At 47.1% G+C, this 23,278-nt stretch overlaps 1 long non-coding RNA gene across 1 annotated transcript; it reads right to left on the bottom strand.

Moving 5' to 3' along the window:
* Positions 1-2,944: 2,944 nt before the first annotated feature.
* Positions 2,945-22,032, bottom strand: LOC138784273 (uncharacterized). Its single transcript, XR_011361802.1, has 3 exons — positions 21,850-22,032; positions 12,980-13,078; positions 2,945-3,321 (listed from the first exon to the last, which is right to left on the bottom strand). It is a non-coding gene; the product is annotated as an uncharacterized lncRNA (long non-coding RNA).
* Positions 22,033-23,278: the final 1,246 nt, after the last annotated feature.

The raw sequence follows: 23,278 nt of genomic DNA, 5'->3' as shown, positions 1-23,278 counted from the left end.
GCGTGAATGGTCTAGTAGTTTCCACATATTTTCTCCTCAAGGAGGAACATTACCCCTTTGGCCCCGAGACAAAAGCTTCTCTGCAGCTGGACAGCACCCTGCTCAGTTGGCTATAGATAGGCTACTTCTCCTTCTGGCCTGGCTTACATTCCTCGTCATGTCCTAAGACTTCTTACTGGAATCAGACACTAACTTGAAGGGAACGCTACCTCCATAAGGCACCAGAGAGCTGCTCTACCTATCTTCCATCATGAAGATCCATGAAAGGAACCCTTTCGAGTGTTATGTCCTGTGCACAGTCTAAGGGGCGGAGCATGACACAGGTACTGAGCAGACCTCAGGCTTGTGCTCCGCCCACTCATCTGCCACTAGACACACCACAGTATTCCAGTTCTGTGGGCATCAGGCTCATGACTTCCTAGTTCTCTAAAGAGAAAAGATTGTGAGCTTCGAGTACCAATCCATTGATCAATGTTTGGAGGGAACTTGACCCTCAGGCCCCCGCCAATGACTAGTGGACCCCAGTAAACAGAGCATGCCATCGCCCCTTCATTTTGCACTTGGTGGACATCTTGGAGGATGTGGTGGACGCCACTGTTTGATCTCTCCTATCCCTTGACAATCAGTTATTTTTCTTCTAGGAGACCCCTTTAGCATCTTCGGGGCACTTTTGGCCTTGATGTTGTCACTGGGATAGGTTTCGTGTGTTGTAGAGAGTTGTGGAGCTGTTTGTTTAGAAGGTCACTGATTCATCGCCTTGTCCTTTCAATAATGCAGGAACCCTCGAATGTCTCTATCCGGTCTTATGACGATACATGAATTAAACATCTGTTCCCCGCATGAAAATGGTCTAAGTGCTTCTTTTTTCTTCTTCTTCTTCCTTCCACCTGGTTTTCGGTGCATTTAAACTTTGATGCATGAATACTTTAACAAATTGGTGGAGATGTAGCGGCGGCAGAAGATGGTGTCGGAACAAGAGTCGGATGAAACAAGAATCTGTTCTTTTGAGTTTGTGTGAAATGAGCTTACAAAGGAAAAATGTGCGGCGGGGGGGGGGGGGGGGAGATGGGCTCTCGGATGAGACGTCTTACGTGGCTCCTTAATCGGTACATGAGTAGAAAATACAATGACATTAACCCAGACATGTAGCCATGGATGCATAAAGTATAGGCCTACATACATGAGGTGACCTGAGCTCTTCGAGAAGTCATTGGGTAAGTCAACAACGATGCTTATGGAATGATGGACAACGATGGACATGTGAGCCCACAAATAACTGGGCTCACGTAAGGCTGGGGTTCCACCGTGTCATGGATATACACTGGGATATCAGCAAAGCCCTAAGGTGATGTATACTGCGGCCTACCCATGGAGGCACCACTTAGAGTAATGGACCCAATGGAGTCATGGTGATCTACAGCCAAAACATGGTGTCAATCCAGTCCAAATACTTAAAAAAAGAAACTTACCAATGTGGTCAACAGATGATGGAAACCAAAGGAACAGCCTAAGCCTTTCAAGGACTGAAAATAATGGCTCAAAAAGTTTATTCAGCCTGTTTGTTTGGTGCCAAAACTGGTGGGATATGTTTGGTTGGATTGGGCATCAAGGAACAGAACAGCCAGCTGAAAGTTCATGGGTAGAGATGATCGAAAATCGGAAAATCGTAGGTTCAATCAAACTTGAACATTCTCAAACCTGCCGCATTTGGCTGAATCCTGATTTCCAGGCGGTCCCTGGACACACTTTTCCTTCCGCACGGACCGGGAAGGCATCAGCAATCAAATGCGGCAGGTTCAAGAATGTTCGAGTTCAATCGAACCTACGATTTTCTGATGTTCGATCATCTCTATTCATGGGGAGGACACTACTGACCAGAGATGATATGGATGGGATCCTTACAGGGTCATGAGAATTGTGGGCCAAGTCCAGGACAGTTTGTTTTCAGGGCACATCCAATTTTTACTGCTATGGTTGACAACCCAATGAACCCTGTAAGACAGTGTCCACCGACATTGGATGTCCAGCTTTGGTTTTACATTAATAGTCAAATCCTAGGTTAGGCTTTCTAAAGGTCCATCTACTGATCAGTTGATTGCATTAGATGTGGTGCCCAGACAAGTACTGCAGCTTCTTAATTATCAAGCACAGCGCCATACATGTTGAAGTGGTTGTGCCTGGTATTACACGTAGCGTACTCATATTTACTTGAATGGGAACTCTATCCCAAACACTGTGGCCCCTCCATTGACTCATACACCTAACATTCAATACTAAAGCTCTGGAACACCTCTACAATATTTGTAAATATATACACTTTTATCACCACCTCCTTTCCTCTGTGTGGCCCTTCCCCATCCCCCTCTTTTAGTTGATATTGATGGAAGAAATTTTTGGAAGTGCCTTGAATTATATAGGCACCCAGTATTTCCAATGTATGCCAAGACCCAGGCTCCTTGGGGGCGTCGCCCTCTCTAATGACTGTATATGCCCATATATGGTAAATGGTTGTATCACTATTCTATAGTAACACCCAGAGCTGCACTAATAATCCCCGGAAATCTGTCATCACAGAGCTGATAGACACCACCCCGATAAGTTATATAGACATTGAACCTGCAAAGCATGCTGGGAGATCAGAGCTCAGAAGAACCAGTAAATGCAGCTCTGCTTGTGACTCGGTAGACGACACAATGTAACACTTGATCAGTGCAATATGAATAGGGCTGGGACCACACTATGTCTGTTTCATATGTTTTTATAAAAAACGGATGCATTTTGATCCTTTTTTTATAATGGGAAAACGGATCAAAATGGATGCACACAAATGAATTCGTCTTTTTTTTTGGCAAAAATGGATTTGAAAAAACATTGTGTGAACCCAGCCTAAAGCTAATAATATTTTTATTTTTTTTTTACTAAAGAGCTCTTTAAGTAATGGCGGAGTTGATGTATTTACTCTCTTCCGGGGGTCCTGTCTGGTTCTCCGTCCTCTCCGGCACCCTGGCAGCGGCTGGACTGCGCCTTTAACTGGCGAATTACCAGATAGTGGAGTGAAATCCCACAACTTGAGCTGTCGATGGCGGCCGGCGTGATGAATGGCCCCGGTTTAGGCCGATCCGCTCCTCTGAGCACCACACAGGCTTTAAACTTCATGCAAAAAAGCAGCTGCGGCCATTTTTCACTCTCCCGGAGACCCAGGAATACATTTTCCCAGTGCAATTCTGCTGGGATCAGTGTTTTTGCGGCTGAGGCCGTCGTGACAAGCTGTCAGCCAGCCGGAGGGTTCACATCCCAGGCTTTATTGCTTTTTCTAAAGACCTGGAGGAAGAGGAGGAAAAATGAAATAAAAGATTTGCTGCTTTAGTTGACGCGACTCCTATATACATTTATATTTACTGCTGTGAGGGGAGGGCGGCTGTAACCCCTTCACCCCCGGACCCCACACTTCTCATCATATGCCAATGTCTCCAGCTCTGCTTGCTGTCAGTGAATGGATCCATTGTTACAGTCACAGTCCCTGCAGAGGGTCTCGTTACAGTGTATCGGTAACAGACGGGGGTCCGAGACAGGAGAAGGAACTGCGACAATGCTGAGATTAGCTTACAGGACGACCTATATCATAATGTATCATATATTATATAGACACTGCTTTATAATGTATGAACCGCAGGAGAGGCAGCATGCAGCTGCTCCGCTGGGGTATATATATATATATATATATATGGCAGGGACACTGAACCGTATCCTTCTCCCAGTTGATAAGAGCGGTGACAACCTCAGCTCTGCTGCACCTGTATATCAGCGCAGTCACCAGTGACCTACATTCCCTCTATGTAATATATATATATATATACTGCTCCACGTCTGCCAGCGGCTCAGGGATCCTGGACGCACAAGGTTATTATAGCGATGAAATAATAATCAGCGTCCTGGGAGAATACCGCCATGTAACGCAGAGCAGCCGTGTGCCTGGTGTCCTGTCACAATGCGTCACCCCCCCCCGTCCTCCAGGACATCAGGGACAATGAAGGACGGAGAGCGCAGAGGGTGACCCTGCCCGCTGATATCTGTCACATTATATCAGTATAATGTGAGGGGCTATATGGCGGTGATATATGATTACAGCCCCTGCCGCAGCTGTCTCCAGTGGGTCACACCATGACGATGACCTCCGTGTAGGTGATTGATCCAGGAGAGAAGGGGTTAAATGATACGATAACAAGAAACAATGAGACAAGTGAGGAGTCAGGAACAGTATGCACAGTCCTGTACATTATAACAATATAACAGCTCACCTCTCCATAGGGTCCCAGCAGGACCCCAATACCATCCCACCTATATCACAGTAAGACTAGTGACAACCATGGCAGCAAAGGCCCTTAAAGGGATTATGCAGGATTAGAAAATCACAGCTAGTTTCTTTCTAGGAACAGCGCCTCTCTTGTCTTGAGTATGTGTGTGGTACTGCAACGTATCGATACTATTTACAGTTATACTATGATATGGGTCTATGTGGAGCTATTACATGGGCTCTAAATGACACCACTATATGGGATTTGTATCTTACTACTATTTAAACTACCCTATGGGTGGATGGCACTATTATATAGGATCTGGCTACTATGTTTATACTGATATAACTATGACACTATATACAGTAACTATGACACTATTATGTGTGATCTGTCTGGCACTACTGTACACAATCTAAATGCTATTATATAGGATTTATAGGTTATTACTATGTGACACTACTATGTGTATACTGATATAACTATTACACTATATAACTGTGAAACTACTATGTGTGATCTGTCTGGCACTAGCATACATGATCTTAATGTTATTACTATATAGGATTTATACGTTGTTATTATTACATGACACTACTATGTGTGATCCGTCTGGCACTACTGTGCACAATCTGTTCATACTATGTGGATTATCGATTCTGGCACTACCGTGTGGTATCTGTATGGTAATACTACATCACCAGTGTCTAGTAAAGAGGCCGAACTGTTTGGTCTTGGCAACATTCTCAGAACCCAATCGCTCTGGATTTAACTTCTGCAGCTGCTGGGGGTCAAATGTCGAGCGTTTGGGTTCGGAGAATGTTGCTGAACCCGAACAGTTTGGCCTCTCTACTCAACACTAAATGTGACCCCAATCCTGTATGATCTCTCTGGCACTACCACATGGCAGCTGTATGTTAAAGGGGTATTCCGCTCAAGCATAACTTCTGATATGTTGCTGCCCATGGTGAGACTAACAATTCCTTCCATACTTGTTATTACCTATTCAGTCTCCTTCCCCCAGTTTTTGGCAGCTACTGAAGACGCAAAAATCTGTGTGTGAGCTTTTCTCTCTGTCTCCCCCTTCCGCCTCCTCCGTTCTGATACGGCTGATGTAAGCAAATATCTGCAACATTGTAGCTTCTTTGTAATGCTGGGAGGGATAATCACAGTGAGTTCATCAGCAACTTGACCTCAGAATATTCTTCCCAGCATTACAAAGAAGCTACAATGTTGCAGATACAGCCTGCCAGGGACTTGTTTACATCAGCCGTCTCAGAAGGGAGGGGGGAGGAGGGGGGAGACCGAGAGAAAAGCTCACACACAGGTTTTTGTGTCTTCAGCAGAAAGCAGCAGCAGCTGATCCTGCACCAGGTTCCAGTATCCTGCCTCTATTCTGCCCCCAGCACCTTTTCTGCCCTCTGGGGCTGATCCTGCACTGGGTTTCAGTATTTTGCCCTTATCCTGCTCCCAGCACCTCTCCTGCCCCCCAGCACCTGTCCTGCCCCCAGCTCCTGTCCTGCCCCTGGCACCTCTCCTGCCCCCCAGCAACTGTCCTGCCCCCAGCTCCTGTCCTGCCCCTGGCACCGCTCCTGCCCCCCAGCGCCTGTCCTACCCCCGGCTCCTGTCCCGCCCCTGGCACCTCTCCTGCCCTTGGCTCCTCTCCTGCCCCCGGCTCCTGTCCTGCCCCAAGCACCTCTCCTGCCCCGGGCTCCTCTCCTGCCCCAAGCACCTCTCCTGCCCCGGGCTCTTGTCCTGCCCCCGGCTCCTCTCCTGCCCCGGGCTCTTGTCCTGCCCCCGGCTCCTGTCCTTCCTCCGGCTCCTGTCCTGCCCCCCGGCTCCTGTCCTGCCTCCGGCTCCTGTCCTGACCCCGGCTCCTGTCCTGCCCCCGGCTCCTGTCCTGCCTCCGGCTCCTCTCCTGCCCCCGGCTCCTCTCCTGCCCCCGACTCCTGTCCTGCCCCCGGCTCCTGTCCTGCCCCAAGCACCTCTCCTGCCCCCGGCTCCTGTCCTGCCCCAAGCACCTCTCCTGCCCCCAGCTCCTCTCCTGCCCCCAAGCACCTCTCCTGACCCGGGCTCTTGTCCTGCCCCCGGCTCCTGTCCTGCCCCCGGCTCCTGTCCAGCCCCCGGCTCCTGTCCTGCCCCCGACTCCTGTCCTGCCCCAAGAACCTCTCCTGCCCCCGGCTCCTCTCCTGCCCCGGGCTCTTGTCCTGCCCCCCGCTCCTGTCCTGCCCCTGGCTCCTGTCCTGCCCCCGGCTCCTCTTCTGCCCGCGGCTCCTGTCCTGCCCCTGGCTCCTCTCCTGCCCCCGGCTCCTCTCCTGCCCCCGACTCTTGTCCTTCCCCCGGCTCCTCTCCTGCCCCCCGGCTCCTGTCCTGCCCCTGGCTCTTGTCCTGCCCCGGGCTCTTGTCCTGCCCCCGGCTCCTCTCCTACCTTCGGCACCTGTCCTGCCCCCCGCTCCTGTCCTGCCCCTGGCTCCTCTCCTGCCTGCGGCTCCTCTCCTGCCCCCGGCTCCTCTTCTGCCCGCGGCTCCTGTCCTGCCCCAAGCACCTCTCCTGCCCCGGGCTCTTTTCCTGCCCCCGGCTCCTGTCCTGCCCGCGGCTCCTGTCCTGCCCGGGCTCTTGTCCTGCCCCTGGCTCCTCTCCTGCCCCTGGCTCCTCTCCTGCCCCCGGCTCTTGTCCTGCCCCTGGCTCCTGTCCTGCCCCGGGCTCTTGTCCTGTCCCCGGCTCCTCTTCTGCCCGCGGCTCCTCTCCTGCCCCGGCTCCTGTCCTGCCCCCGGATCCTGTCCTGCCCGCGGCTCCTCTCCTGCCCGCGGCTCCTGTCCTGCCCCCGGCTCCTCTCCTGCCCCCGGCTCCTCTCCTGTCCGCGGTTCCTCTCCTGCTCCCGGCTCCTCTCCTGCCCCCAGCTCCTCTCCTGCTCCCGCCTCCTCTCCTGCTCCCGGCTCCTCTCCTGCCCCCGGCTCCTCTTCTGCCCCCGGCTCCTGTCCTGCCCCTGGCTCCTCTCCTGCCCCCGGCTCCTCTCCTGCCCCCGGCTCCTCTCCTGCCCCCGGCTCCTCTCCTGCCTGTGGCTCCTGTCCTGCTCGCGGCTCCTGTCCTGCTCGCGGCTCCTCTCCTGCCCTCGCCACCTGTCCTGCCCCCAGCTCCTGTCCTGCCCCCGGCTCCTCTCCTGTCCGCGGTTCCTCTCCTGCTCCCGGCTCCTCTCCTGCCCCCAGCTCCTCTCCTGCTCCCGGCTCCTCTCCTGCCCCCGGCTCCTCTCCTGCCCCCGGCTCCTCTCCTGCCCCCGGCTCCTCTTCTGCCCCTGGCTCCTGTCCTGCCCCCGGCTCCTCTCCTGCCCCCGGCTCCTCTCCTGCCCCCGGCTCCTCTTCTGCCTGTGGCTCCTGTCCTGCTCGCGGCTCCTCTCCTGCCCCCGGCTCCTGTCCTGCCCCCGGCTCCTCTTCTGCCCTTGGCTCCTCTCCTGCCCCCCGCTCCTCTCTTGCCCCCGGCTCCTCTCCTGCCCCCGGCTCCTCTCCTGCCCTCGGCTCCTCTCCTGCCCCCGGCTCCTCTCCTGCCCCCGGTTCCTCTCCTGCCCCGGGCTCTTGTCCTGCCCCCGGCTCCTCTCCTGCCCCCGGCTCCTCTCCTGCCCTCGGCCTCCCTGTAAAATACAAATCTTATCTTTTGCAATTAGACCTGATAGACAATTTGCCAGTGACTGATCCTGAGTCTCCGTCCCGGAGGAGATGATCTGGCCGTCACATTCTGACTAATTATTTCTTCATTTTTTGTTAAATGATTCAAGGAAAAGCAGATGATAATGATCGGCCGGCCGCCATGTTGACGTTCGGGGAGATTTATAGGGAGATGTGAATGAGAAAAAATTAGAAGTCTGGAATAGAAGCCGCGCATGAGTGACGCCAAATGAGATCCTGAGTGATGGTGTAATAGAAGGTACAATAGCAGAACATACAGTATAGAGGTGGGATAGAGAATGTAGGTGAGGATCATCTGATGTCATACAGGGTGATATAGTATGACACCGATATATAACACAGCATAATACATCATACAGCATATAGTATAGATATAATACAGCATCATATAGCATACAGTATATAGTATAGATATAACACAGCATATAGTATAACAACGACATAACATAGCATAATATATAACACAGCATAATACATCATACAGCATACAGTATAGATATAATATAGCATCATATATCATACAGTATATAGTATAGATATAACACAGCATATAGTATAACACTGATATAACATAGCATAATATATAACACAGCATAATACATCATATAGTGTATAGCATCATCTGATGTCATACAGTGTGATATAGTATAACACCAATATAACACTGCATAACATAACATCACACAGCATAATATATCATACAGCATATTGTATAACACCAATATAACACAGCATAATATATCATACAGCATATTGTATCTGATGTCATACAGTGTGATATAGTATAGATATAACACAGCATAATATAACATCATACAATAATATAATACAACACAGTATAGAATGACATAAAACATGATCTGATACAATGTGATATAATATAACACAACATACAGCAATATATACAGTAGCTATGTGACGTGCTGTCCATGGTGCTGAACACAGAGCTGATGGTGCTGGATCTAATCCCACATGAGAACTTTCTGTGCTGATAACATTTGAGCCACAGGAGATATTAGAAATAGCTACATGACCCCCTTCCCATTGGAAAATCTCACCATAGATCCAATATGGCCTAGAAGATAACCCCCACCCCCCCCCCCAGGACTTGCTGGGGAATCAGATATATTATTTACCTTTGATTTCTGAAAGAAAAAAGGGGGTCCTGAGAGTCCCCCTGTGTAACACCATGCAATAAAAAATATACCACATAATATGCTATAACACAATGCAATACAGGAATATACAATGTAATATCCTACAACAATGCAATACAAGAATATACAGTGGTGCCTCGGATTAGGAGCATAATACGTTCCGGGATGGCGCTTGTAATCCAAATCCACTCTTATACCAAAGCAAAATTTCCCATCAGAAATCACTGATCTGCAGACAATTGTTTCCACACCCCAAAACAATGATTTTTTTTTTTTTATTCTGAATAACATATAGAACTGATGGAACAATGAGAAGCAGCTGAATCTGTGATATATAACTGTACAGTATAACAATCAGCATGTGGTGTATAATGTATAGTAACTGTATAACCCAGATAACACTGCAGCTGGATATGTGATATATAAGTTACTGTACAGTATAGCAGCATGTGGTATATAATGTATAGTAACTGTATAACCCTGATAACACTGCAGCTGGATATGTGATATATAAGTTACTGTACAGTATAGCAGCATGTGGTGTATAATGTATAGTAACTATATAACCCTGATAACACAGCAGCAGCTGGATATGTGATATATAAGTTACTGTACAGTAATGCAGCATGTGGTATATAATGTATAGTAACTGTATAACCCTGATAACACAGCAGCTGGATATGTGATATATAAGTTACTGTACAGTATAGCAATCAGCATGTGGTGTATAATGTATAGTAACTGTATAAACCTGATAACACAGCAGCAGCTGGATATGTGATATATAAGTTACTGTACAGTATAGCAGCATGTGGTATATAATGTATAGTAACTGTATAACCCTGATAACACTGCAGCAGCTGGATATGTGATATATAAGTTACTGTACAGTATAGCAATCAGCATGTGGAGTATTATGTATAGTAACTGTATAACCCTGATAACACAGCAGCTGTGTATGTGATATATAAGTTACTGTACAGTATAGCAATCAGCATGTGGTGTATAATGTATAGTAACTGTATAACCCTGATAACACAGCAGATGGATATGTGATATATAAGTTACTGTACAGTATAGCAGCATGTGGTATATAATGTATAGTAACTGTATAACCCTGATAACACAGCAGCTGGATATGTGATATATAAGTTACTGTACAGTATAGCAGCATGTGGTGTATAATGTATAGTAACTGTATAACCCTGATAACACTGCAGCTGGATATGTGATATATAAGTTACTGTACAGTATAGCAATCAGCATGTGGTATATAATGTATAGTAACTGTATAACCCTGATAACACAGCAGCAGCTGGATATGTGATATATAAGTTACTGTACAGTAATGCAGCATGTGGTATATAATGTATAGTAACTGTATAACCCTGATAACACAGCAGCAGCTGGATATGTGATATATAAGTTACTGTACAGTATAGCAGCATGTGGTATATAATGTATAGTAACTGTATAACCCTGATAACACATCAGCTGGATATGTGATATATAAGTTACTGTACAGTATAGCAGCATGTGGTATATAATGTATAGTAACTGTATAACCCTGATAACACAGCAGCTGGATATGTGATATATACATTACTGTACAGTATAGCAATCAGCATGTGATGTATAATGTATAGTAACTGTATAACCCTGATAACACAGCAGCAGCTGGATATGTGAGATATAAGTTACTGTACAGTATAGCAGCATGTGGTGTATAATGTATAGTCACTGTATAACCCTGATAACACTGCAGCTGGATATGTGATATATAAGTTACTGTACAGTATACCAATCAGCATGTGGTATATAATGTATAGTAAAGGCCCTATTCCACCGGACGATTATCGTTCGTATAATCATTAACAATTAACGATCTCAAACGACCGCTATTGCGAAAGACCTGAAAACGTTCACTCATTTCCATGGAACGATAATCGTTACTTATGATTGTATTTGCGATAGTTTTTTCTTTGCTATTTCTTCGCTATTGCGTTCGTATCTACTGCGTTTTGCGAATGAGCAACGATAAAAATAGGTCCAGGTCTTATAAAGCGATCAGCGATTTCTCGTTCGGTCGTTAATCGTTAACTGCATTTCAAGCAAACGATTATCGTTTAGATTCGAACGATAGCTGAGTGAGAGTGCAGGCACATTATAGCCGCAGTGTATATAGCTGAGTGTGAGTGCAGGCACATTATAGCAGCAGTGTGTATAGCTGAGTGTGAGTGCAGGCACATTATAGCAGCAGTGTGTATAACTGTGTGTGAGTGCGGGCACATTATAGCAGGAATGGAGAGCATGGGAAACACAAGGGCTGACAGAGACTGCAGGGAGCATGAAGGAATGAGCAGGGAAGATGTGGGCACGTACACGCAGCACTCTCTATCCGGGGAGAGAGGGGTTACAGCTATGGAGAGATTACCTCCACAGTCCTGTCCCCTGATGCAAGCCCCAGCCTGAAGTGGATCTGCTATGATTTGGAAGGTGAGGGAGACTTCCTGGGTCAGAGTACAGGGCTGTAGACCCCGCTATGCAGACTATGCCCCTCCCCCACTCCCCCTCCCACCCAGTACAGGAAGCTCTTACACCAAAGCAATGCTCTTACACCAAGTCACAATTTTGAAAAACTCTTAAACCAAAACGCTCTCAAACCAAGTTACTACTGTTCAATGCAATACAAGAATATACAATGTAATATACTAAAACAATGGAATACAAGAATAATGTGATATTGTGTGATGGTGTGATACCTATAGACAACATAAAATACTATAACACAACAATAGTATATAATACGGAACAAAAGAAAAAAAAACCAACATCTTATACCGTACATAATAAGTACATAGTACCGTAAATAATACCGTAAATAATAAGTACAATCATCCAATGCATCCAATGATTTCTTGGAGTCCTAGGATTTCAGCTGATCTTGTGGCCCCTTGAGTTGAGTTGCCGAAACTGTTTGGGATTGGTAAGGCTCTCCGAACCTGGAGAAGTTGGAGGCAGCCCTAGGAAGTACCAGAAAACAGGGATACAGCCTTGGCCACAGGTTGTATCCATACTTTCCTGGGGGCCCTAGGGCTGCATCCAGCTTCTCCTGACACTGGGAGTCAAATGCTGAGCGTTCAGGTTAGGAGAGCGTTACCAAACCAAAACAGTTCAGCAACTTCACTCAACACTACATGTGAACCTTGTTTCCTTTACAGTTTCACCAGATTTTGCAAAACTACAACTCCCAGCATGCCCTGTGCCCCTATTAACCCTTTGTACACTGCATTATTTTGTGCCCTTCTTATTGGTGAATTATTGATGCTATGGTCCTATCTGTGCTGGGTCCATTAGGAGCGGGCAGCGCTGTTATGTCTCTATCCCTGCAGACGTCAGCCGGTGGGGGAGGATGCGGTGTCCCGCTAATAGTAAATACATAGAGGCTAATGAATGAGATATATCCTGTCCACTACTGTCCCAGAGAAGTATTTAACAGCCGCTATTGGATTCCTGCGGTATCTTTCAGTAACCGGTGCATTATGACCATTAATGGATTTTTGAAGCTTGATTGATTTTTCATTAATTTGGTAAAAATCTTTCTCATCTCCCATCTAATCCTGTCTTAAAACGCTGGCTGTGACAGCTCGATAAGTCATGTGTCTCATAATGCTGAACGCTCCATCAATCTCCCCACGCTCCCCGTTTTACCCCCGACCGGCGCACCCATCATTTTTCACTCTGCACTCTGATGAAAGTAAACACTGAATTATTAACACGCTTTGACTTGGGCATGGCGGATGGATTTATGACGGACATTACTCCGGCCGTCCTGCGATTAGCTCACCTGTCCGGGCTCCTCTCTCTTTTAGGTTAATGTACGCGGCCCCGTATATTATAACGTTGGAGGAGACCGGTCAGAGCAGGGACTTTAACCCTGCAAACACTGTAAAAAAAGAAAAAATTATATTAGAAAAAAAGTTTTCCAAAAAATCTACCTGGATAATCACATGACTTCAAAAAATTCAAAAAATATATGTGGATAAACACAGGTTTTAGTTAAAAAAATTATAAAAAAAATCCCTAAATTCATAAAATCTAAGAGGATAAATCACCCAACTTCAAAAAAGTATTTTAAAATAAAAAAAAAAGAAAATGTGGATAATCATATGACTTTAAAAAATTATTTAAAAAATCCCTAAATTCATAAAATCTAAGAGGATAAATCACCCAACTTCAAAAAATTATTTTACATTTGTTTGTTTTTTTAAAAGTAAATGTGGATAATCATATGACTTTAAAAAATTATTTAAAAAAATAAATAAATTAAAAAAGTATACATGGATAATTACCATGACTAAATTATAATAAAAAAAAAATGTAAATAATCACATGACTTAAAAAAATTATTGGGAAAAAAAAGTTTTTTGCCCCCCCCCCCAAAAAAAAAAAAATATATACGTGAATAATCACATGACTTCCCAGTCCTATCTGGCGTAGGGAATCTTACAGGCCATGCAATGTCCTCTGGGATAAAAACATGCAAATGAGCTCTCCTCTAGAAAAGACAGTGCTCTCTGGTGCCACCTATTGGAGCGAGTTTCTCTATAAGTCAATGTACAACTCCTTTAGGAGCCTTGAGCCTTTGAGGATTATCAGCCTCCCATCTGTAACCAGAGGCTTTAGCCCCTCCCATGAGGAGCACAGAGGAATCCAACTGGTGTTTTGTAGCTGGAGTAGGCAGGACAGCTGACTGCTGAGTCCTGGGACCAACACTAAGGCCTATAATACATACAAGAGGCGGGCTATAAATGTACTAAGTGGGTTCAGTCTATATAAACTTTCCTGCTAATATCTAAAGGGGAGGGTGTCTATAACTAGAGTACTGGATCCTCAGGGCTTCGTCATGACACCATGAGGTCACTTATGACCTCATAGGAGGAGTGATGTCATTACAAATATGATATAGTTACTCCACAATGACAGCCATGTAGCTCATAGTAAGGGTAAGCACATTATAAGCACATGTATCGGACTTATGGCTAAATCCTCACTTTGACCTCGTAAGGGCACCCATAATGTCATAGAGGGAGTGATGTCATCGCACCAGCTAAACTACATTATTGCCCTGAAAGGGCCCTTAAAGGGGTGGTTCACTAAAATATAATGTCCTGTATAGACTTCCTGTTCTTATTGTACACTCTAGCCAGGAATTCAGCTTAGTGGGAGTGATTCTAATCAATAAGCTTATGCCTTTAGCCCATACATACCATCTGTCCTGATTTATGTGAAAGGGGTGAGGTTTATGCAGAAAAGTAGTTGCCTTGGGAGTGGGAATTATGTGAGGCCAGCCTAAACGGGGAAGTTTTTTTTAATTTTTTATTAGGATTTGGTTAGAATTCCTGCCGTTTTTAGCAGTTGTCCTTCCCCTTTGTATCTTATTTATATATTCCGGATATAAAACCTAAAATAAGGAGAACTGACCAGAAAGCCCGGCGGTCAGGACGTGAGCGGCGCAGGCGGTGTACTAACATTATGTGTACGTCTGAGCGTCCAGCAGTCTTTATGTGAGTACAACCCCCCGGGGAGGTCGTAAAGCCGCGCTTATTGTGCTATTGATCCCCACAGATCGGTCTACACCAGCAATTTTTTTTAAATAACAGTCACATTAATATTAAATGAGGCTAAATGAGCGGGGTTATGGCGACATCAACGGACGGTCATACGGCCATAGAAAAGACAATGAGGCTCCCGGAGCTCAGGAACAACCAGAGCACCGGCACAGCGGGTCAGATCCAGGGTCGGCACATGGACCTCTTAAAGGGGAAGGGTCCCGCTCTGACCCCAGCCTGCGGGGGCACATACAGGAATTCTAGATTATTTATGGGATTTATTATACGAGATTGCGGAGAGCAAAAACCACAAAACAAAACAAAAATTACAAAGTTTCACATTCTTATAAAAAGGATAAAATAGAAAGTATTGTGTTCCGCTAGGACGGATTCACGGTTGTTATAAAGTGCTGCGTATCGGACCGTATTATACAGGATTTCACATAGAAGGTAGAGAATTGTACAGAGGAATAGAAAAACAGGGCTGCCTTCTTCCAAAAACAGCGCCGCACCTGTCCACAGGTCATATCACGTAATGCAGCTGAACCAGATTTATTGGCACAATCCATGGGCAGATGAAGAAAACAGCCATGTTGTTTCTAATATAAAACTTTAAGACACCATATATACTGGGAAGGTACATCATCATGCCAGCAGGGGGTGGTGTGTCCTTCCCACATCATCACACCAGCAGAGGACAGTGTGTCCTCCCCACATCATTACACCAGCAGAGGGCAGTGTGTCCTCCCCACATCATCACACCAGCAGTGGGCAGTGTGTCCTCCTCATATCATCACACCAGGAGGGGACATTGTATCTTTCATACATCATCACACCAGCAGGAGGGAGGGTGTCCTCCACATCATCACACCAGCAGGGGGCATTGTATCCTTATCACATCATCAGGCCAGCAGGGGGCAGTGGATCCTCCCCATATCATCACACCAGTAGGGGGCAGTGTGTCCTCAACACATGATCACACCAGCAGGGGGCAGTGTGTACTCCTCACATCATCATACCAGCAGGGGACAGGGTGTCCTCATCACATCACCATGCCAGCATGGGGCAGTGTGTTCTGGTCACATCATCACACCAGCAAAGGGCAGTGTGTCCTCCCCACATCATCACACCAACAGGGGGCACTGTAAAAAAAAATCACTGCACTCCCATAATTACTGCACTCTCGTAAAATTTCTACACTCTCACATTCCCTGCACTCTGATGATGGTGCACCCTCCAGAGCGCTCACATCTATTACTGCAGGAAGGGTGTAGGCAGGGTGCGGGCAGGGTGCAGGCAAGCAGTGGGCAGGGTGCGGGCAGGGTGCAGGCAGGGTGCGGGCAGGGTGTAGGCAGGGTGCGGGCAGGGTGCAGGCAAGCAGTGGGCAGGGTGCGGGCAAGCAGTGGGCAGGGTGCAGGCCTCGTCAGGATGTCTTGGAAGATTAACAATTGGTGTTAGGATTACAAATGAGAGTGACCCCTCAGCATGTGATCCCGTTCAGACAGGGGACTACGGCAGCCATGGAGGGGGAATCATTTACATAATGGAGATCCAGCTACCCGCTGAGGCCTGGAGACTGGGAGGAATCATTAGTCGTGTGATGTGTCGGGAGCCGCCGGTGAACCTCCCCTGGTATCACATTGTCATCGGGAAATGAACGGCATGTCCTCTCCTCTCCTCTGGACATTAATTCTTGTTAAATGACAATGAATTGGATCTAACGCTTCTATAAATAGGGCAGCGGCTATTAGGAGGAATATGGCAGCCGCCCAATAAAGCCTGAGTGATGAATCGTCTCCCATGGTGTCTTGTAAAGTGCGACCTTCTCATCATTGTACAAAGCACCGGAGATCTCTGTCATCGTAACTATGGAAAATCTAACCCTGTATAAGGCCGGACTGTAAAACATCCAAAGTGACTCCGTGCCGCCCTGCATGGCGGACGCATCAGTCTCCTCTGAAGGAGTGATTGCGGAAGATGTCTCTGATCTCTACAGCCGGTGCTGGATGCGTAGACGGGTGATGTATGAGCAACGTCTGGTCACACAGAGACCATGCAAGCTGCTGCAAAACCTCCAGCTATGTGCTGTAAAGTGCTATGTAAGACCCTCCTACCTGACCCCAGACCCAACCAATAAACTGCTGCAAAATCTCGCTATGTGCTGTAAAGTGCTATGTAAGACCCTCCTACCTGACCTGATCGCTACCTTATAGATCCTGGACGGATGAAGCCATGTGCGTAGTGGTATCCAAGTAGATTGGTACTTTTACCTATGTACCCCAATTTTTAAACTCCCCCCCTCCAACCTAAGGCATATGACCCCCTTATCACCTGCCAAATAATATACAGGCCCCAGACAGGAAGGCCCAACAAATACAGAACTTAAACACAAAAACTAATACAAATTATACATAAAAAAAAAAATACAGAGCCCAGACCAGACCCCTAAACTAATACAGAGCCCAGACCAGACCCCTAAACTAATACAGAGCCCAGACCAGACCCCTAAACTAATACAGACCCCAGACCAGACCCCTAAACAAATACAGACCCCAGGCCAAACCCCTAACTAATACAGACCCCAGACCAGACTCGTAAACTAATACAGACCCCAGACTAGACCCCTAAACTAATACAGACCCAAGACCGGACCCCTAAACTAATACAGACCCCAGACCAGACCCCTAAACTAATAAAGAGCCCAGACCAGACCCCTAAACTAATGCAGACCCCCAGACCAGACCCCTAATCTTACACAGACCCCAGACCAGACCCCTAAACTAATACAGACCCCAGACCAGACCCCTAAACTAATACAGAGCCCAGACCAGACCCCTAAACAAATACAGACCCCAGACCTGACCCTAAACTAATACAGACCCCAGACCAGACCCCTAAACTAATAAAGAGCCCAGACCAGACCCCTAAACTAACACAGACACCAGACCAGACCCCTAAACTAATACAGACCCCAGACCAGACCCCTAAACTAATACAGACCCCAGACCAGACCCCTAAACTAATACAGACCCCAGACCGGACCCCTAAACTAATACAGACCCCAGACCGGACCCCTAAACTAATACAGACCCCAGACCAGACCCCTAAACTAATACAGACCCCAGACCAGACCCCTAAACTAATAAAGAGCCCAGACCAGACCCCTATACAAATATGGACCCCAGACCAGACCCCTAAACTAATGCAGAGCCCAGACCAGACCCCTAAACTAATACAGACCCCAGACCAAACCCCTAAACTAATACAGGCCCCAGACCAGACCCCTAAACTGATACAGACACCAGACCAGACCCCTAAACTAATACAGGCCCCAGACCAAACCCCTAAACTAATACAGACCCCAGACCAGACCCCTAAACTAATACAGACCCCAGACCAGACCCCTAAACTAATACAGACCCCAGACCAGACCCCTAAACTAATACAGACCCCAGACCAGACCCCTAAACTAATACAGACCCCAGACCAGACCCCTAAACTAATACAGACCCCAGACCCCTAAACTAATACAGACCCCAGACCAAACCCCTAAACTAATACAGGCCCCAGACCAGACCCCTAAACTGATACAGACACCAGACCAGACCCCTAAACTAATACAGACCCCAGACCAGACCCCTAAACTAATACAGACCCCAGACCAGACCCCTAAACTAATACAGACCCCAGACCGGACCCCTAAACTAATACAGACCCCAGACCGGACCCCTAAACTAATACAGACCCCAGACCAGACCCCTAAACTAATAAAGAGCCCAGACCAGACCCCTATACAAATATGGACCCCAGACCAGACCCCAGACCAGACCCCTAAACTAATGCAGAGCCCAGACCAGACCCCTAAACTAATGCAGAGCCCAGACCAGACCCCTAAACTAATACAGACCCCAGACCAAACCCCTAAACTAATACAGGCCCCAGACCAGACCCCTAAACTGATACAGACACCAGACCAGACCCCTAAACTAATACAGGCCCCAGACCAGACCCCTAAACTAATACAGACCCCAGACCAGACCCCTAAACTAATACAGGCCCCAGACCAGACCCCTAAACTAATACAGACACCAGACCAGACCCCTAAACTAATACAGACTCCAGACCAGACCCCTAAACTAATAAAGAGCCCAGACCAGACCCCTATACAAATATGGACCCCAGACCAAACCCCTAAACTAATACAGACCTCAGACCAGACCCCTAAACTAATACAGACCCCAGACCAGACCCCTAAACTAATACAGACCCCAGACCAGACCCCTAAACTAATACAGACCCCAGACCAGACCCCTAAACTAATACAGACCCCAGACCAGACCCCTAAACTAATACAGACCCCAGACCAGACCCCTAAACTAATACAGACCCCAGACCAGACCCCTAAACTAATACAGACCCCAGACCCCTAAACTAACACAGACTCCAGACCAGACCCCTAAACTAATACAGACTCCAGACCAGACCCCTAAACTAATAAAGAGCCCAGACCAGACCCCTATACAAATATGGACCCCAGACCAGACCCCAGACCAGACCCCTAAACTAATGCAGAGCCCAGACCAGACCCCTAAACTAATACAGACCCCAGACCAGACCCCAGACCAGACCCCTAAACTAATACAGACCCCAGACCAGACCCCTAAACTAATACAGACCCCAGAGTTTTATTAGATAAATGAGTTTCTTAAAATGGCTTGTACTATAGATATTTATTGTTTTTGGAAAATTGACTCAGAAATGACGATTACGCTTTGCACAAACAAAAATGGAGAAAAGACCTTGTAAAGTAACACAGACGCCAGACCAGACCCTCTAAAATAAAAAATCAGCAGAAGTGTGAGTGCAGCTCCGGAGTATAATTCAGCATGTGTCAGAGTCAGGATAAATAATGTAATAAAAAGTTGGAGTTGTATTAGATTATGCCTCAGGTGTAGTTATCAGTTTGTCGATACAGTGCTCCTTTGTCAGTAGAGTGCTCCTTTATCGTTAGAGTTCTCCTTTATCAGTACAGTGTCCCACTTTATTAATACAGTGCTCCTTTATCATTAGAGTTCTCCTTTATCAGTACAGTGCCCCACTTTATTAATACAGTGCTCCTTTATGAGTAGAGTTCTCCTTTACCAGTAGAGTGCCCCCTTATCATTAGAGTTCTCCTTTATCGATACAGTGCTCCTTTATAATAAGAGTTCTCCTTTATCGGTACAGTGTCGCCCTTTATTAATACAGTGTTCCATTATCAGTAGAGTGCCCCTTTATGCCCAGTATAGACAGGGGCTTTCTTCTCTGAAGGCTTCCTCGCTGTAGGTGATTGGATCAGCCACCTGTTTTCTATTCTTATTATCTGCAGGAAGTCAGCAACTCAGTGACTGATCTGCTGGGTGCTTTTGGCTTGGTGGCCGTTCATTTTCCTGGCAACAGAACCTTCCCTATAACCTGTGGCAGCGTCCTCCTCCTCCTCGTCCTGGGGACACCAGATCACTCACAGTCACACAAACCCCGGCGTCCGTGGATTCACACAACAATCAGTTACAATAATGTGAGATTGATCTGTTTAGACCGCTGGACACCTGCCAGATACACCGAGCTGACCCGAGACCCATGGGACCCCAGAAAACGACAGCTGATCACTATTACCACCGCAACTGATCACTACTACCGCCACAACTGATCACTACCGCCACAACTGATCACTACAACATCTTCTAAGGTATGGACATACATATTGTCCCTGGGTGCCTGGAGGTCCAAGAAGCCACCATGCCTTGTCATAGATCAAGGTCTTAGATGGATCCAGATCTCTGTGGAGAAATATGGACGGTCAGAGGGATCCAGATCTCTGGAGAAACATGGCCGGTCAGATGGATCCAGATCTCTGTAGAGAAACATGGCCGGTCAGATGGATCCAGATCTCTGTGGAGAAACATGGCCGGTCAGATGGCTCCAGATCTCTGTGGAAAAACATGGCCGGTCAGATGGATCCAGATCTCTTTGGAGAAACATGACCGGTCAGATGGATCCAGATCTCTTTGGAGAAACATGACCGGTCAGATGGATCCAGAGAAGGGATGTTCCGAACCTGCCGAGGTTCGAGTTCGTATGAACCCGAACGCTCGGCAGCAGATCTCCGCTGTCTGCCCGCTCCATGGAGCGGGCGGATCCAGCGGGAGTAACGCCTGGAAAACTTGGATATAGCCTATGGCTATGGCTGTATCCCAGTTTTCCAGGCGGTCCTCCCGCTGGATCTGCCCGCTCCACGGAGTGGGCAGACAGCGGGAATCTGCTGCCGAGGGTTTGGGTTAGTGCGAACCTAAACCAAACTCGGTTTGGACCATCCCTAATCCAGATCTCTGGAGAAACATGGCCGGTCAGATGGCTCCAGATCTCTGTGGAGAAACATGGCCGCTCAGATGGATCCAGATCTCTGTGGAGAAACATGGCCGGTCAGATGGATCCAGATCTCTGTGGCACCTTGATGATGAGGGTCACAATTTGGCACAAGCATCATGGATTGATGAACCCTTTTTGATGGTGGCATATAATAAAGGGGACCATCGGGGTATATTTAGATACAAGACTAGGGTGGTGACATCCACCTTGGCCCTGGTTGATGGAGAGCTACAGCTCTGGCTGCACGGTTTCCGGCACACGTTATACATAGAGGTCCTTGATCTTGGCTCCGTAGCGTTGACCATGGCCGGTGTTGTCCCTTCTTTTACCCGTTCCATGCAGCTGCGGTCAGGCGGATGTCTTGCATTAGTCTTGTGAAGTTAAAGGATCCTCCCGGGAGGAAGTAACAAGTAGAAGGCTTCCCCCCTGGGAGCAGGCGGAGAGTGAAGGGACTCTAATTCATAACCTACAAATTGCCTAAAAGGCACCGGGATGTCTTATTAAGCAGAACGCCGCCGAGGCCTTTTTTTTAAGCAGCCATCAATCAGCCGAGAGTGATCTATTGCTGCTCCTACAGAAAAACTTAAGGGCTAATATCGATAGGAAGTGGCGTTCTACGGAGAAGTAATTAGTTACGTCTGATGCGGCAGAATGACAGGGTTCTTAAAACAATCCGGAATATTCTCTAACTGCTTACCTGGACAATAGCTTGATGAGGAGGAGGAAGAGAAGACCCCAGGGGTCCCCATAGAGGCCGCAGCATTACGGACAGCATTACGCACAGCTGGGGGTGTATCCACATGGCTCATACTCTGCCGGTCAGGGGCCACATGGGCTCCTGGAATCTGAATACTTTTCTGTAATAGAACATCCAGTGTTATATACTGTATATTACCCCCATAGAGGGAGATTTATCAAACATGGTGTAAAGTGAAACTGGCTCAGTCGCCCCCGGCAACCAATCAGATTCCACCTTTCATTTTACAAACTGTCTGTGAGGAATGAAAGGTGGAATCTGATTGGTTGCCGAGGGCGACTGAGCCAGTGTCACTTTACACCATGTTTGATAAATCTCTCCCCTAGTCTACATTGCGGCCTTCAAGAAGTGGAATCAGGTGAGGGGAATATTAGTGACAACATAGGAGGGGAATTTAATGATGGGCCATTAAAGGGGGACTCCAAAGAAAAGCTTTGTCTTTCAAATCAACCATTGGCAGAAAGTCATATAGATTTGTAATTTACGTCTATTTAAAAATCCCATACTTATCAGCTGCTGTATGTCCTGCAGGAAGTGGTGTATTCTCTCCAGTCTGACACAGTGCTCTCTGCTGCCACCTCTGTCCATGTCAGGAACTGTCCAGAGCAGCAGCAAATCCCCATAGAAAACCTCTCCTGCTCTGGACAGTTCGTGACATGGACAGAGGTGGCAGCAGAGAGCACTGTGTCAGACTGGAGAAATTACACCACTTCCTGCAGTTCATACAGCAGCTGATAAGTACTGGAAGGCTGGATATTTTTAAATAGAAGTAAGTTACAAAATCTATATAACTTTCTGACAACAGTTGATTTGAAAGAAGAAGATTTTCCCTTTAGGGGTTCTCCAGTGTCTACACACACATCACTTTTTTAGAAAATTCAAGATACAGAAATGGCCAAATAAATGGAAATCCCCCATCCCCATCCTTTCTCCATTCTGGAGGATTTTGCAGCCTCCCCCAGGATCCTCACATGAGAGTCAATCAATGGTCATTCCCTCAGCGTGGCCGGTGTGCGGAGTGTCGGCTGTCTCAGGCCGGAGTCTTCACACCTGGCACATCTGATGAATAATCATAAATCTCCCATTTCTTTTATGGCCGTGAATGTTAATACTTCCTCAGAACATGAGAGTAATTTTCTGGAAAGTGCAATGATTTTAGTGACTTACACCGACTAATGACGGCTCCGGCAATTTACAAGAATGAATGAATCTCAAGTCACCGCGGCCCATCTCCTCCAGGGAACATCCCGCGTGTCAGGAGGGTCCAGGCCGACGGCCAAGACCAGCGCTCACATATTACACCTGATACTAATCAAATAATATTCATATTCCAGACGTCCCCGAGGAAGAAAAGCCAAAGAGCCAAGGT

Source organism: Dendropsophus ebraccatus, chromosome 2, assembly GCF_027789765.1.
Source record: "Dendropsophus ebraccatus isolate aDenEbr1 chromosome 2, aDenEbr1.pat, whole genome shotgun sequence".
Lineage (NCBI taxonomy): Eukaryota > Metazoa > Chordata > Amphibia > Anura > Hylidae > Dendropsophus > Dendropsophus ebraccatus.
This window is presented reverse-complemented; position numbering and strand designations above follow the sequence as displayed.